Source organism: Amblyraja radiata, chromosome 15, assembly GCF_010909765.2.
Source record: "Amblyraja radiata isolate CabotCenter1 chromosome 15, sAmbRad1.1.pri, whole genome shotgun sequence".
NCBI lineage: Eukaryota > Metazoa > Chordata > Chondrichthyes > Rajiformes > Rajidae > Amblyraja > Amblyraja radiata.
The window spans coordinates 52,314,050-52,327,413 of NC_045970.1; positions in this window are offsets into that span (position 1 = coordinate 52,314,050).

Sequence of the window (13,364 nt, forward strand, 5' to 3'; positions counted from 1 at the left end):
TTCTACTGCGTCTGTCATGCATTTTCCCACTCACCCAAACTATCCAAGTCACCTTGCAGCCTCCTAGCATCCTCCTCACAGCTAACACTGCTCCCAGCTTCGCGTCATCCGCAAACTTCGAGATGTTGCATTCAATTCCCTCATCCGGATCATTAATATATATTGTAAATAGCTGGGGTCCTATCAACGAGCTTTGCGGTACCCCACCAGTCACTGCCTGCCATTCTGAAAAGGACCCGTTTACTCCTACACTTTGCTTCCTGTCTGCCAGCCAGTTCTCCATCCACATCAATACTGAACCCCCAATACCGTGTGCTTTAAGTTTGTATACTAATCTCCTATGTGGGACCTTGTCGAAAGCCTTCTGAAAGTCCAGATATAACACATCCACTGGTTCTCCCCTATCCACTCTACTAGTTACATCCTCGAAAAATTCTATAAGATTCGTCAGACATTATTTACCTTTCATAAATCCATGCTGACTTTGTCCAATGAATTCACCACTTTCCAAATGTGCTGCTATCCCATCTTTAATAATTGACTCCAGAATTTTCCCCACCACCGATGTTAGACTAACTGGTCTGTAATTCCCCGTTTTCTCTCTCCCTCCCTTTTTAAAAAGTGGGGTTGCATTAGCTACCCTCTAGTCCTCAGGAACAACTCCAGAGTCTAAAGAGTTTTGAAAAATTATCACTAATGCATCCACTATTTCTGGGGCTAGTTCCTTATGTACTCTGGGATGCAACTTATCTGGCCCTGGGGATGTATCGGCCTTTAATCCATTCAAAATGCCACTTCCCGGCTAACCTGGATTTCACTCAGTTCCTCCATCTCATTTGACCACCGGTCCCTTGCTATTTCCGGCAGATTATTTATGTCTTCCTTAGTGAAGACAGAAACAAAGTAGTTATTCAATTGGTCTGCCATGTCCTTGTTCCCCATGATCAATTCGCCTGTATCTGACTGAAAGTGACCTACATTTGTTTTAACTAGTTTTTCCTTTTCACATATCTATAAAAACTTTTGCAGTCAGTTTTTATGTTCCCTGACAGTTTTCTTTCATAATCTATTTTCCCTTTTTAAGCCTTTTGTCCTCCTCTGCTGGACTCTGAATTTCTCCCAGTCCTCTGGTAGGCTGCTTTTTCTGGCTAATTTATACGCTTCATCTTTTGTTTTGATACTATCCCTGATCTCCCTTGTTATTCACGGATACACTACCTTCCCTGATTTATTCTTTTGCCAAACTGGTCCCTCAAGTTGCGTGCAGTTTATTCTTATACGGTTAAGTACGCTAATGTATGGGTACAATCATAGCATTGCACGCAGCAGTATCACGGGCAAATGGTCTCAGACAAACATGTGAACCCGTACATTGTACACGAAATACACAAAAATCTCCAAGACTTAAAAAGGCTAGAGGCGGCAAAAACACACGACATTAGTACAAACACAATTAGGTAAAAACGTATATGGTAGTGGAAGAAGTGGGCCGCAGTGTTCGTTTTTCACGGCAGAATTTAAGTTGTGTGGGATATACGTGATTTGATTAGCATTAAGATTTGATAAATTCTCAGTTTTTTCTATTCAGCGCCTGTTAATAAAACGTAAGAACTGGTAAATTTCGTGAGCAACCTGTGCACCTCTTGTTGTTAACAACTTTGAAATGTATTCACCGAGCTTATAGGTTTGTACCTCAACATTTTAGAACCGATTCACAGCCTCAAAAAATGGTCCTGAAAGTATGTATTTATTATACAATTATTAATCACAACGAACCTGTGGGAGATTTTGCCTTTCTTATCAATATCTTGCACATTTTGTTGTTTCCTGCTCCAGACTTGCATGGTTCAACAATGTTAGGTTGATTTTAGTTGTGATGTGAAACTGCTAGATACGGGGTGGGGTTGCCCCAGATTTACATAATCATAGTTTTGTGCCTGCAGGACTAAGAATATATAATATAACTACTTCTGAAAAAAATACAAGCACAAATGCAATAATTCAAATGCTATGTGATGGGTTGATAAATGGACAGCAAGAGTTGTTAACGACTAGTTAAATATGAATCATTAAAAAAAACATTAACGGTTTAATATGCTGTAACTAATAGATCATCTTATATTAGTTTATAGCAAAATAACGCGCAGCTGTATGAATGGTGATTGTTGACCCGTAACTGAACACAAGCCCAATTCTGCCACCTGGTCGTCTTGCCTAATCGTGATCTGGGGCGTGTTAGTTCAAACACAAAAGTCGTTATTTGAAAGGTTGTGTTGCACATTTTGCTTGGACTGTTTATTTTTCAATAGGTTTTACTGTTATTGGATTGATCAGATGTCTTATGAGACGGGCACAAGAACTGTAGACACTAAATGAAACTTCAAAATGTTCCTATGCTCCGCTGTTTACCAAGATAAATAATTGCTGAATTGGCATTATTTAATAAAGGAATAACAGATAAAGGAGAGTCAGAAGATGTTGTATAGCTAAATTTTCCGAAAGCCTTTGATACGGTGCCACGTGGGAGGCTGCTGAGGAAGATGAGCGCCCAGGGTATCAAAGGGTAGATACTAGCATGGATATCAGGTTGGCTGGGTAGCAGAAGGCAGAGTGGCAATAAATGGTGATGTTTCTGATTGGCTGCCAATGACAAGCGGAGTTCCGCAGGAATCGGTGTTGGTGCCGCTGGAATGGGTGTAGGATGGTGTGGTCCACTGTATCAAACGCTGCGCTGAGGTCGAGAAGGAGCAGGATTGCACAGTCACCGGAGTCGATGGCGAGATGCAGGTCGTTATGTACCTTCAACAAGGCAGACTCTGTGTTGTGGTGGGCCCTGAAACCTGATTGGAAATTTTCCAGGATGATATTTTGGTGGCGGTAAGGCATTAGTTGATTTAGAATTAACTTTTCATGGACTTTTGAAATGAAAGGCAGTTTGGAGATAGGTCTGTAGTTGGTAGGCAAGGTGGGGTCTAAGTTAGGTTTTTTTCAGGAGGGGCTGAATCACCGCGTGCTTGAAACATGTTGGAACTGTGCCAGTGGCCAGAGAACTGTTGATGATAGAGAGGATGATGGGACCGTCTATTGCAATTACATCCTTCAGAAGGGCAGTGGGGACAACGTCGAGGGGACAGGTTGCAGCTTTCATAGTGGAGACCAGCTTTACAAGGGAGGGCAGAGTAACGGGTTGGAAACAGTCTAATTTAGAAGAACATACCAATGAGACAGCTAGATCACAGATAGGAGGGGAAATATTCGTTCTAATGTTCTCAACTTTTCTGGTGAAAAATGTAGTAAATTCTTCGCAGAGGACCAGCTAAGCTGGTACTGGGGGCATGACATATGACAGAGGTAATGGTACTAAATAGTACCTTGGAGCAATGACCGTTTTTGGAAATAGGGTCGGAAAATATTGTGTTCTCGCAGACTTTACTGCTTCCTGGTATTTGAGAAGATTTTCTCACAAGGAAATTTGAAGCTTTTCAGACTTATACTTCCGTTCTGATTTTCTGCACTCTCTTCTTCGGGCTCTGGTGGTGTCATTGAGCCAGGGCCAACCTTTAAGCTTAAGCTTTTTTTCATTTTAAGAGGAGCAACAGAATCCAGGATGGAAGAGCAAGTGGTAGTGAATAAAGGAATGAGGTCGCCATGTTTTGAGATGGAGGGGAGACGCCCCGTTGGTGCAGATGTCGGGAACAGCTATGATTGGGACACGGCAGTGTCATGCAAATGAAAGTAATCATGTTTAGTATTTTGCAGCAAATGCGTTGCATGCAATGACTGCTTGAAGTCTGCAATTCATGGGCATCACCAGTTGCTGGGTGTCTTCTCTGGTGGTGCTCTGCCAGGCCTGTATTGCAGCCATCTTTAGCTTATGCGTGTTTTGGGGGCTAGTCCCCTTCAGTTTTCTCTTCAGCATATAAAATGCATGCTCAATTGGGTTAAGATCCGGTGATTGCCTTGGCAACAACAACTATGGCAGGTATTTCCAGGAATAATACAAAAGGTGCAGGATCTGTACATCCCTAGGATGAAGAAAGATTCCAAGGGGAGTAAGGGGCGACCATGTCTGACAAGTGAAGTCAGGGACAGTATAAAAATAAAAGAGAAGAAGTACAACGTAGCAAAGATGAGCGGGAAGCAAGAGGATTGGGTAATATTTAAAGAGTAACAGAAGATAACTAAAAATATAATACTGGGACAAAAGATTAGGTACGAAGGTAAGCTAGCCAAGAATGTAAAGGTGGATAGTAAACGTTTCTTTAGGTATGTGAAGAGGAAAAGGTTAGTTAAGACCAAAATTGGACCCTTGAAGACCGAAAATGGTGAATTTATTATGGGGAACAAGGAAATGGCAGATGAGTTGAACAGGTACTTTGGATCCGCCTTCACTAAGGAGGACACAAACAATCTTCCTGATATAGTAGTGGCCAGAGGATCTGGGATGACGGAGGAACTGAAGGAAATCCACATTAGGCAGGAAATGGTATTGGGTAGACTGATGGGACTGAAGGCTTATAAATCCCCAGGGCCTGATGGTCTGCATCCCAGGGTACTTAAGGAAGTGGCTCTAAAAATCGGTGATAATTTTCCAGCGTTCTATAGACTCAGTATCCGTTCCTGTGGATTGGAGAGCAGCTAATGTTATCCCACTTTTTAAGAAAGGCGGGAGAGAGAAAACAAGGTATTATGGACCAGTTAGCCTGACATCGGTGGTGGGGAAGTTGCTGGAGTCAATTATAAAAGATGAAATAACCGCACATTTGGATAGCAGTAACAGGATCGGTCCGAGTCAGTATGGATTTACGAAGGGGAAATCATGCTTGACTAATCTAAATGTAAATGTAACTAGGAAAATGGACAAGGGAGAGCCAGTGGATGTAGTGTACCTGGACTTTCAGAAAGCATTGGATAAGGTCCAACATAGGAGATTGGTGGGCAAAATTAGGGCACATGGTATTGGGGGAAGAGTGCTGACATGGATAGAAAATTGGTTGCCAGACAGGAAACAAAGAGTAGGGATAAACGTGTCCCTTTCAGAATGGCAGGCAGTGACTAGCGGGGTACTGCAAGGCTCGATGCTGGGACCGCAGCTATTTACAATATACATCAATGATTTGGATGATGGGATTCAAAGTAACATTTGCAAATTTGCACATGACACAAAGCTGGGTGGCAGTGTGAATTGCGAGGAGGATGCTATGAGAATGCAGGGTGACTTGGACAGGTTGGGGGAGTGGGCAGATGCATGGCAGATGAAGTTTAATGCGAATAAATGTGAGGTTATCCACTTTGGTATCAAAAACACGAAGGCAGATTACTATCTAAATGGCGTCAAGTTGGGAAAAGGGGAAGTACAACGGGATCTGGGGGTGCTTGTTCAAAGTAAGAATGCAGGTATAGCAGGCGGTGAAGAAAGGGAATGGCATGTTGGCCTTTATAACAAGAGGAGTCGAGTAAAGGAGCAAAGAGATCCTTCTGCAGTTGTACAGAGCACTAGCAAGACCACACCTGGAGTATTGTGAGCAGTTTTGGTCCCTTAATTCGAGGAAGGACCTTATTGCTATTGAGAGAGTTTAGCGTAGGTTTACAAGGTTAATTACCGGGATGGTGGGACTGTCATATGCTGAGAGAATTGAGCGGCTGGGCTTGTACACTCTGGAATTTAGAAGGATGAGAGGGTATCTTATTGAAACATATAAGATTGTTAAGGGTGTGGACACGCTAGAGGCAGGAAACATGTTCCCGATGTTGGGGGAGTCCAGAACCAGGGGCCACAGTTTAAGAATAAGGGGTAAGCCATTTAGATCAGAGACGAGCAAACGCATTTCTCACAGAGAGTTGTGAATCTGTGGAATTCTCTGCCCGGTGGAGGCCGGGTCTCTGGATACTTTCAAGAGAGAACTAGATAGGGCTCTTAAAGATAGCAGAGTCATGAGGTACGGGGAGAAAGCAGGAACGGGGTACTTATTGGGGATGATCAGCCATGATCACATTGAATGGCGATGTTGTCTCGAAGGGCTGAATTGCATCTACTCCTGCATCTATTGTATATTGTCTATTGTCAAGAATTGACCATTTTTAGCTTTGATAAACTCCTTTGTTGTATTAGCACTATGTTTGGGGTTATTGTCTTGCTGTCGAATGAACCGCCGGCCAATGAGTTTTGATGCATTTGTTTGAAATTGAGCAGATAGGATGTGTGTACACAAATCAAAATTCATTATGCTACTACCATCAGCAGTTGTGTCATCAACGAAGATAAGTGAGCCAGTGCCTTCAGCAGCTATACATACCCAGGCCATAACACCCCCACCACAGTGTTTCACAGATGAGGTGGCAAGATTTGGATCTTGGGCCATTCCTTCTCTCCTCCATACACTGATGTAAGTTAACCTTCGTCTCATCTGTCCACAATACCTTTTTCTAGAACTGTGGTTGCTCTTATAGGTACTTCTTGGCAAACTGTATCCTGGCTATCCTATTTTTGCGGCTAACCAGTGGTTTGCATCTTGCAGTGTAGCCGCTGTATTTTTGTTCATGAAGTATTCTGCGGACAGTGGTCATTGACAAATCCACACCTGACTCCTGAAGAGTGTTTCTAATCTGTCGGACAGGTGTTTGTTTTTATTCTTTATTATAGAGAAAATTATTCTGTCATCATCCATGGCCTGCCAGTCCCTTTGCGATTAGTAAGCTTCTTCCCCTTTTTCTACTTTCGTGCGGCGTGCACAGCCGAAAGTTGTTGGACAACTTGTACTATTTGATCTTCCGTTTGTGCACGTCGAGTTGATTGCATTAGTCGAAACAGGGCGGACCACGTGAAGGTTGCAATCTTCCACCCCAGTAAGCTCACCATTGCTCTCTTCCTTCTTAATGATCTTCCAAACAGTTGATGTTGTAAGCCTAAGGTTTGGCTGATGTCTCTAACAGGTTTTTTTTCTCAGTCTCATAATGGTACACATAGTGATAGGATTATGTCAAAAAGAGTTTTCGAACATGTTCCCCAGTGAAGGTATGAACTGTGACCAGGGGATGGACGGTACGGGCAGCTGGTGACACCGTATTTGTATTGATCAGTCGTAAACATATCTACAAATGTTTCTGCGGCTACCGTGTAATTTAAGTTTATTGAAGAGCCAACGATTAAAAACCTCAATGAAGTCAGTGTTTATCTTTGGTCTAATATTACCAAGCTTCTGCCCAATAAATCTCCTTATGGTTTTGAACTTACATCACATTGCAGATGGCAAGCCAAGACACCATGACATCAACCCCCTCCGCCCACTCAGCCCACCTGTCAAGTGCGGTTTAATTGTACTCAGTGACTCATCCCGTAGTTTTACTTCCTGAAAGATATCGAGAGCTTCCTTCTATATGAAGCAAGGGGTAAGCCCTGCTTCAAATGTTGCGGTCGGCAGTGTACTACGGGTGGGCATTGAAACAAGCGGGAACTGAAGATGGGACACGACAGGCATTTGCTTGTAATCCCGCCCTTTTTATTTCTTTGCAGGGCCGCTTTCGCGTTCAACATTATCCAAGGACTGATAACCTTTCAATGCGGCGTCTGCTGAATGCTGACACTGACCTCATTAGAAGTCGGCTGATGAATGCGGGAATCCGACTAAGCTGGTATCAGGAATAAACACACCTATAAACTATACGAAACACACCCAACGTATGGGGCAAGGTGGCTCAGCACTGGAGTTGTTGCCTTACAGCGCCAATGCCCCGGGTCTCGGTTTTGATCCTGACCACGGGTGCTTGCCTATACGGGGAGTGTACGTTCTGCCCGTGACCTTTGTGGGTTTTCTCCTAGTACTTCGGTTTACTCGAACACATTGCAGTTGTAACAATGTTAAATTGTCCCTAGTGTATGTAGATAGTGTTAATGTGCGGGGATCGCTGGTTGGTGCAGACTCGGTGGGCCGAAGGGCCTATTTGCGCGCTTTATCTCTAAACTAAACTACGCTGATTAACTACTGAGATTTCGAGATTAGACAGTAAAGTTTATGAATGGCGATTTCAATTCCATTTCAACTCTTGGCAACTTGTTTATTACACTGCAGTAGAAACGTTTTGTTCTGCACTCTGAGGAAGAGAATTCCACAGACTCACCACTCTCTGTGTGAAAACGTGTTTCCTCGTCTCCGTTCTAAACGGCTTACTCCTTATTTTTTTAACTGTGGCCCCCTGTTTCTGGACTCCCCCAACATCGTTAACATATTTCCTGCCTCTAGCGTGTCGAAACCCTTAACAATCTTACATGTTTCAATGAGATGCCCTCTCATCCTTCTAAACTCCAGAGTGTACAAGCCCAGCTGCTCCATTCTCTCAGCATATGACAGTACCGCCATCCCGGAAATTAACCTTGTAAGCCTACAATGCACTCCCTTAATAGCAAGAATGTCCTTCCTCAAATTAGGGAACCAAAACTGCACACAATACTCCAGGTGTGGTCTCACTAGGGCCCTGTACAACTGCAGAAGGACCTCTTTGCTCCTATATTCGATTCCTCTTGTTATAAGGGCCAACATGCCATTTGCTTTCTTCACTGCCTGCTGTACCTGCATGCTTACTTTCATAGACTGATGTACAAGGACCCCCAGATCCCGTTGTACATCCCCTTTTCCCTACTTGACGACTTTTAGAGAGTAATCTGCCTTCCTGTTTTTGTTACCGAAGTGGATAACCTCATATTTATCTGCATTAAACTTCAACTGCCATGCATCTGCCCACTCCCCCAACCTGTCCAAGTCACCCTGCATTCTCATAGCATCCTTTTCACAGTTCACACTGCCACCCTGCTTTGTGTCATCTGCAAATTTGCTAATGTTGCTTTGAATCGCTTCATCCGAATCATTGATGTATATTGTAAATAGCTGCGGTCCCACCACCGAGCCTTGCGGTACCCCACTAGTCACCGCCAGCCATTCTGAAAGGGACCCGTTAATCCCTACTCTTTGTTTCCTGTTGCCAACCAATTCTCCATCGATGTCAGAACTCTACCCCCAATACCATGTGCCCTAATTTTGCCCACTAATCTCCTATGTGGGACCTTATCAAATGCTTTCTGAAAATCCAGGTACACTTCATCCACTGGTTCTCCCTTGTCCATTTTCCTAGTCACATCTTCAAAAAATTCCAGAAGATTAGACAAGCATGATTTCCCCTTCGTAAATCTATACTGACTAGGACCGATCCTGTTACTGCTATCCAAATGTTCGGCTATCTCATCTTTTATAATTGACTCCAGCATCTTCCCCGCCACCGATGTCAGGCTAACTGGTCTATAATTCCCTGTTTTCTCTCTCCCGCCTTTCTTAAAAAGTGGGATAACATCAGCTATCCTCCAATCCACAGGAACTGATCCTGAGTTTATAAAACATTGGAAAATTATCACCATTGCATCCACGATTTCTAGAGCCACTTCCTTAAGTACCCTGGGATGCAGACCATCAAGATTTATCAGACTTCAGTCCCCTCAGTCTATCCAACACCATTTCCTGCCTAATGTGGATTTCCTTCAGTTCCTCCGTCACCCCAGATCCTCCGGCCACTACTATATCAGGAAGATTCTTAGTGAAGACGTATCCAAAGTACCTGTTCAACCCATCCGCCATTCCTTTGTTCCCCATAATAAATTCATCTGTTTCGGTCTTCAAGGGTCCAACTTTGGTCTTAAGTAACTTTTTCCTCTTCACATACCTCAAGAAGCTTTTACTATCCTGCTTTATATTCTTGGTTAGCTTACCTTTGTACCTCATCTTTTGTTCCCGTATTGTCGTTTTGGTTATCTTCTGTTGTTCTTTAAACATTACCCAATTCTCTTGCTTCCCGCTCATCTTTGCTACGTTGTACTTCTTCGCTTTAATTTTTATACTGTCCCTGACGTCCCTTGTCACCCATGGTCGTCCCTTTCTCCCCTTGGAATCTTTCTTGGAATAATATGGAATAATATGGAAAAGGGTCCCGTAACATGGAGACCTGATATGTACAAACGCAAGTACACAGACTATGAGAGTATGAGAACATAAAGAGCAGATGCAATCCATTACGCCCCTGGAACAAGTTCTGCTAATGAACATGAACATTCTGATCATTGGCATCCATTTCTCATTCTTGCCTGATGTCCATTATCATTGATTGCCAGCTTTACCGGCTGCCCGTTTCCTCTCGCAACCGGCACGTTGTTACAGAGCTCAAAACTACGACCTTTGGCCCGAATTGTCCATGCTGATCGAGGTGCCCCATCTAACCTAGTTGTGCCTTCCAGTGTTTGACCCATATCGCTCCAACGCTTTCCTATCCATGTACTTGCCCAAATGTATTTTGATTGTTGTTATAGTACCTGCCCTTATCTGGAAGCCCGATCTATTTATCCATCACCGACTGTCGGGAAAAAGTTACTTCTCAGGTTCTCATGAAATCGTTGGCCTCTCACCTTAAACTTACTGGATGTCCTTATATTGTTAATTCCCCTACAGTGGGTAAAGGCCACCGTGCGATAACCGCCTCTGATTTTATACCGCTTCTGATTGTATACGTCACTATAAGATTAGAGATACGTAGATATATAGACATTAGTGCAGGAGTAGGCCATTGGGGCCTTCGAGTCAGCACTCCCTTTCAATGTGATCATGATTGATCATCCACAAACGGTACACGGTTCGTGCCTTCTGCCCATACTCCTTGATTCCGCTAGCCCGAATAGCTCTATCTAACTCTACTTTGAATGCATCATGTGAATCTGCTTCCACTGCCTTCTGGGGCAGATAATTCCACAAATTCACAACTGTCTGTGAGAAAAAGTTTTTCCTCATCTCAGTTCTATATGGCCTAACCCTTATTCTTAAACTGTAGCCCCTGATTGTGGACTCTCCCACATCGGGAACATATTGTTCACGAAGGAACTGCAGATGCTGGAAGATCGAAGGTACACAAAATTGCTGGAGAAACTCAGCGGGTGCAGCATCAGCATCTATGGAGCGAAGAAAATAGGCGACGTTTCGGGCCGAAACCCTTCTTCAGACTGGTGGGGGGTGGGAGGGGAGAAGGAAGGAAAAAGGGGAGGAGGAGGAGCCCGAGGGCAAGGGGATGGGAGGAGACAGCTCGAGGGTTAAGCAAGGGGAGGAGACAGCAAGAGCTAGCACAATTGGGAGAATTCAACATTCATGCCATCAGGATGCAAGCTGCCCAGGCGGAATATGAGGTGCTGTTCCTCCAATTTCCGGTGTTGCTCACTCTGGCAATGGAGGAGACCCAGGACAGAGAGGTCGGATTGGGAATGGGAGGGGGAGTTGAAGTGCTGAGCCACCGGGAGTTCAGGTAGGTTATTGCGGACTGAGCGGAGGTGTTCGGCGAAACGATCGCCCAACCGGCGCTTAGTCTCCCCGATGTAAATCAGCTGACATCTAGAGCAGCGGATGCAGTAGATGAGGTTGGAGGAGATACAGGTGAACCTTTGTCGCACCTGGAACGACTGCTTGGGACCTTGAATGGAGTCGAGGGGGGAGGTGAAGGGACAGGTGTTGCATTTCTTGCGGTTGCAACGGAAAGTGCCCGGGGAGGGGGTGGTACGGGAGGGAAGGGAAGAATTGACAAGGGAGTTGCGAGGGAGCGGTCTTTGCGGAAGGCAGACATGGGGGGAGATGGGAAGATGTGGCGAGTGGTGGGGTCACGTTGGAGGTGGCGGAAATGGCGGAGGATTATGTGTTGTATTTGCCGGCTGGTGGGGTGAAAGGTGAGGACCAGGGGAACTCTGCCCTTGTTGCGAGTGCGGGGATGGGGAGAGAGAGCAGTGTTGCGGGGTATGGATGAGACCTTGGTGCGAGCCTCATCTATGGTGGCGGAGGGGAATCCCCGTTCCCTGAAGTACGAGGACATTTCCGATGCCCTGGTATGGAATGTCTGATCCTGGGAACAGATGCGGCGTATGCAGAGGAATTGGGAGTAGGGGATGGAGTCTTTACAGGGGGCAGGGTGGGAAGACGTGTAATCCAGATAGCCATGTGAGTCAGTTGGTTTGTAGTGTATGTCGGTCAGAAGTCTGTCCCCTGCGATGGAGATGGTGAGGTCAAGGAATGGTAGGGAAGTGTCGTAAATGGTCCAGGTGTATTGGAGTGCCGGATGGAAGTTGGTGGTGAAGTGGATGAAGTCAGACAGTTGTGTGTAGGTGCAGGAGGTGGCCCCAAAGCAGTCGTCAATGTAACGGAGGTAGAGGTCGGGGATGGGGCCCTGGTACGTATTGAACAAGGATTGTTCAACGTACCCGACAAAGAGGCAGGCGTAACTGGGGCCCATGCATGTGCCCATAGCTACACCTTGTGTTTGGAGGAAATGGGAGGAGTCAAATGTAAAGTTGTTGAGGACCAACTCCGCTAGGCGGAGGATAGTGTCAGTGGCTGGGTATAGGTTGCTCCTCTGGTCGAGGAAGAACCGGAGGGCTTTGAGGCCATCCTGGTGGGGGATGGAGGTGTAGAATGACTGGACATCCATGGTGAAGATGAGGGGGTGGGCGCCTAGAGAATGGAATGCGTGGAGGCGGCGGAGAGTGTCTGAGGTGTCTAGAACATAGGTGGGAATGGATTTGACCAAGGGGGATAGTATGGAGTCAAGGTATGTGGAGATGAGTTCGGTGGGGCACGAACAGGCAGAGACAATGGGTCTGCCGGGAGAGCCGGGTTTGTGGATTTTGGGGAGAAGGTAAAAACGGGCCGTGCGGGGCTGGGGAACGATGAGGTTGGAAGCTTGGTCGGGCAGGGCGTGGGAATTGATGAAGTCGGTGATGGGGCTAGATATGGTGGCCTGGTGGCGTCAGTGGGGTCATGGTCCAAGGGTAAGTAGGAGGAGGTGTCCGAGAGTTGGCGCGTGGCCTCAGCTTTGTAGAGATCGGCGCGCCAGACTACCACGGCACCTCCCTTGTCGGCTGGTTTGATGACCCAATCTGGGTTTTTGCGGAGTGATTCAATGGCAGTGCGTTCAGAGGGGGAGAGATTGGAGTGAGAAAGGGGAGTGGAGAAGTTGAGGCGGTTGACGTCGCGGCGGCAGTTCTGGACCATTTCCAGCCGCATCTGTTCCCAGGATCAGACATTCCATACCAGGGCATCGGAAATGTCCTCGTTCTTCAGGGAACGGGGATTCCCCTCCGCCACCATAGATGAGGCTCACACCAGGGTTTCATCCATACCCCGCAACACTGCTCTCTCTCCCCATCCCCGCACTCGCAACAAGGGCAGAGTCCCCCTGGTCCTCACCTTTCACCCCACCAGCCGGCAAATACAACACATAATCCTCCGCCATTTCCGCCACCTCCAACGTGACCCCACCACTCGCCACATCTTCCCATCTCCCCGCATGTCTGC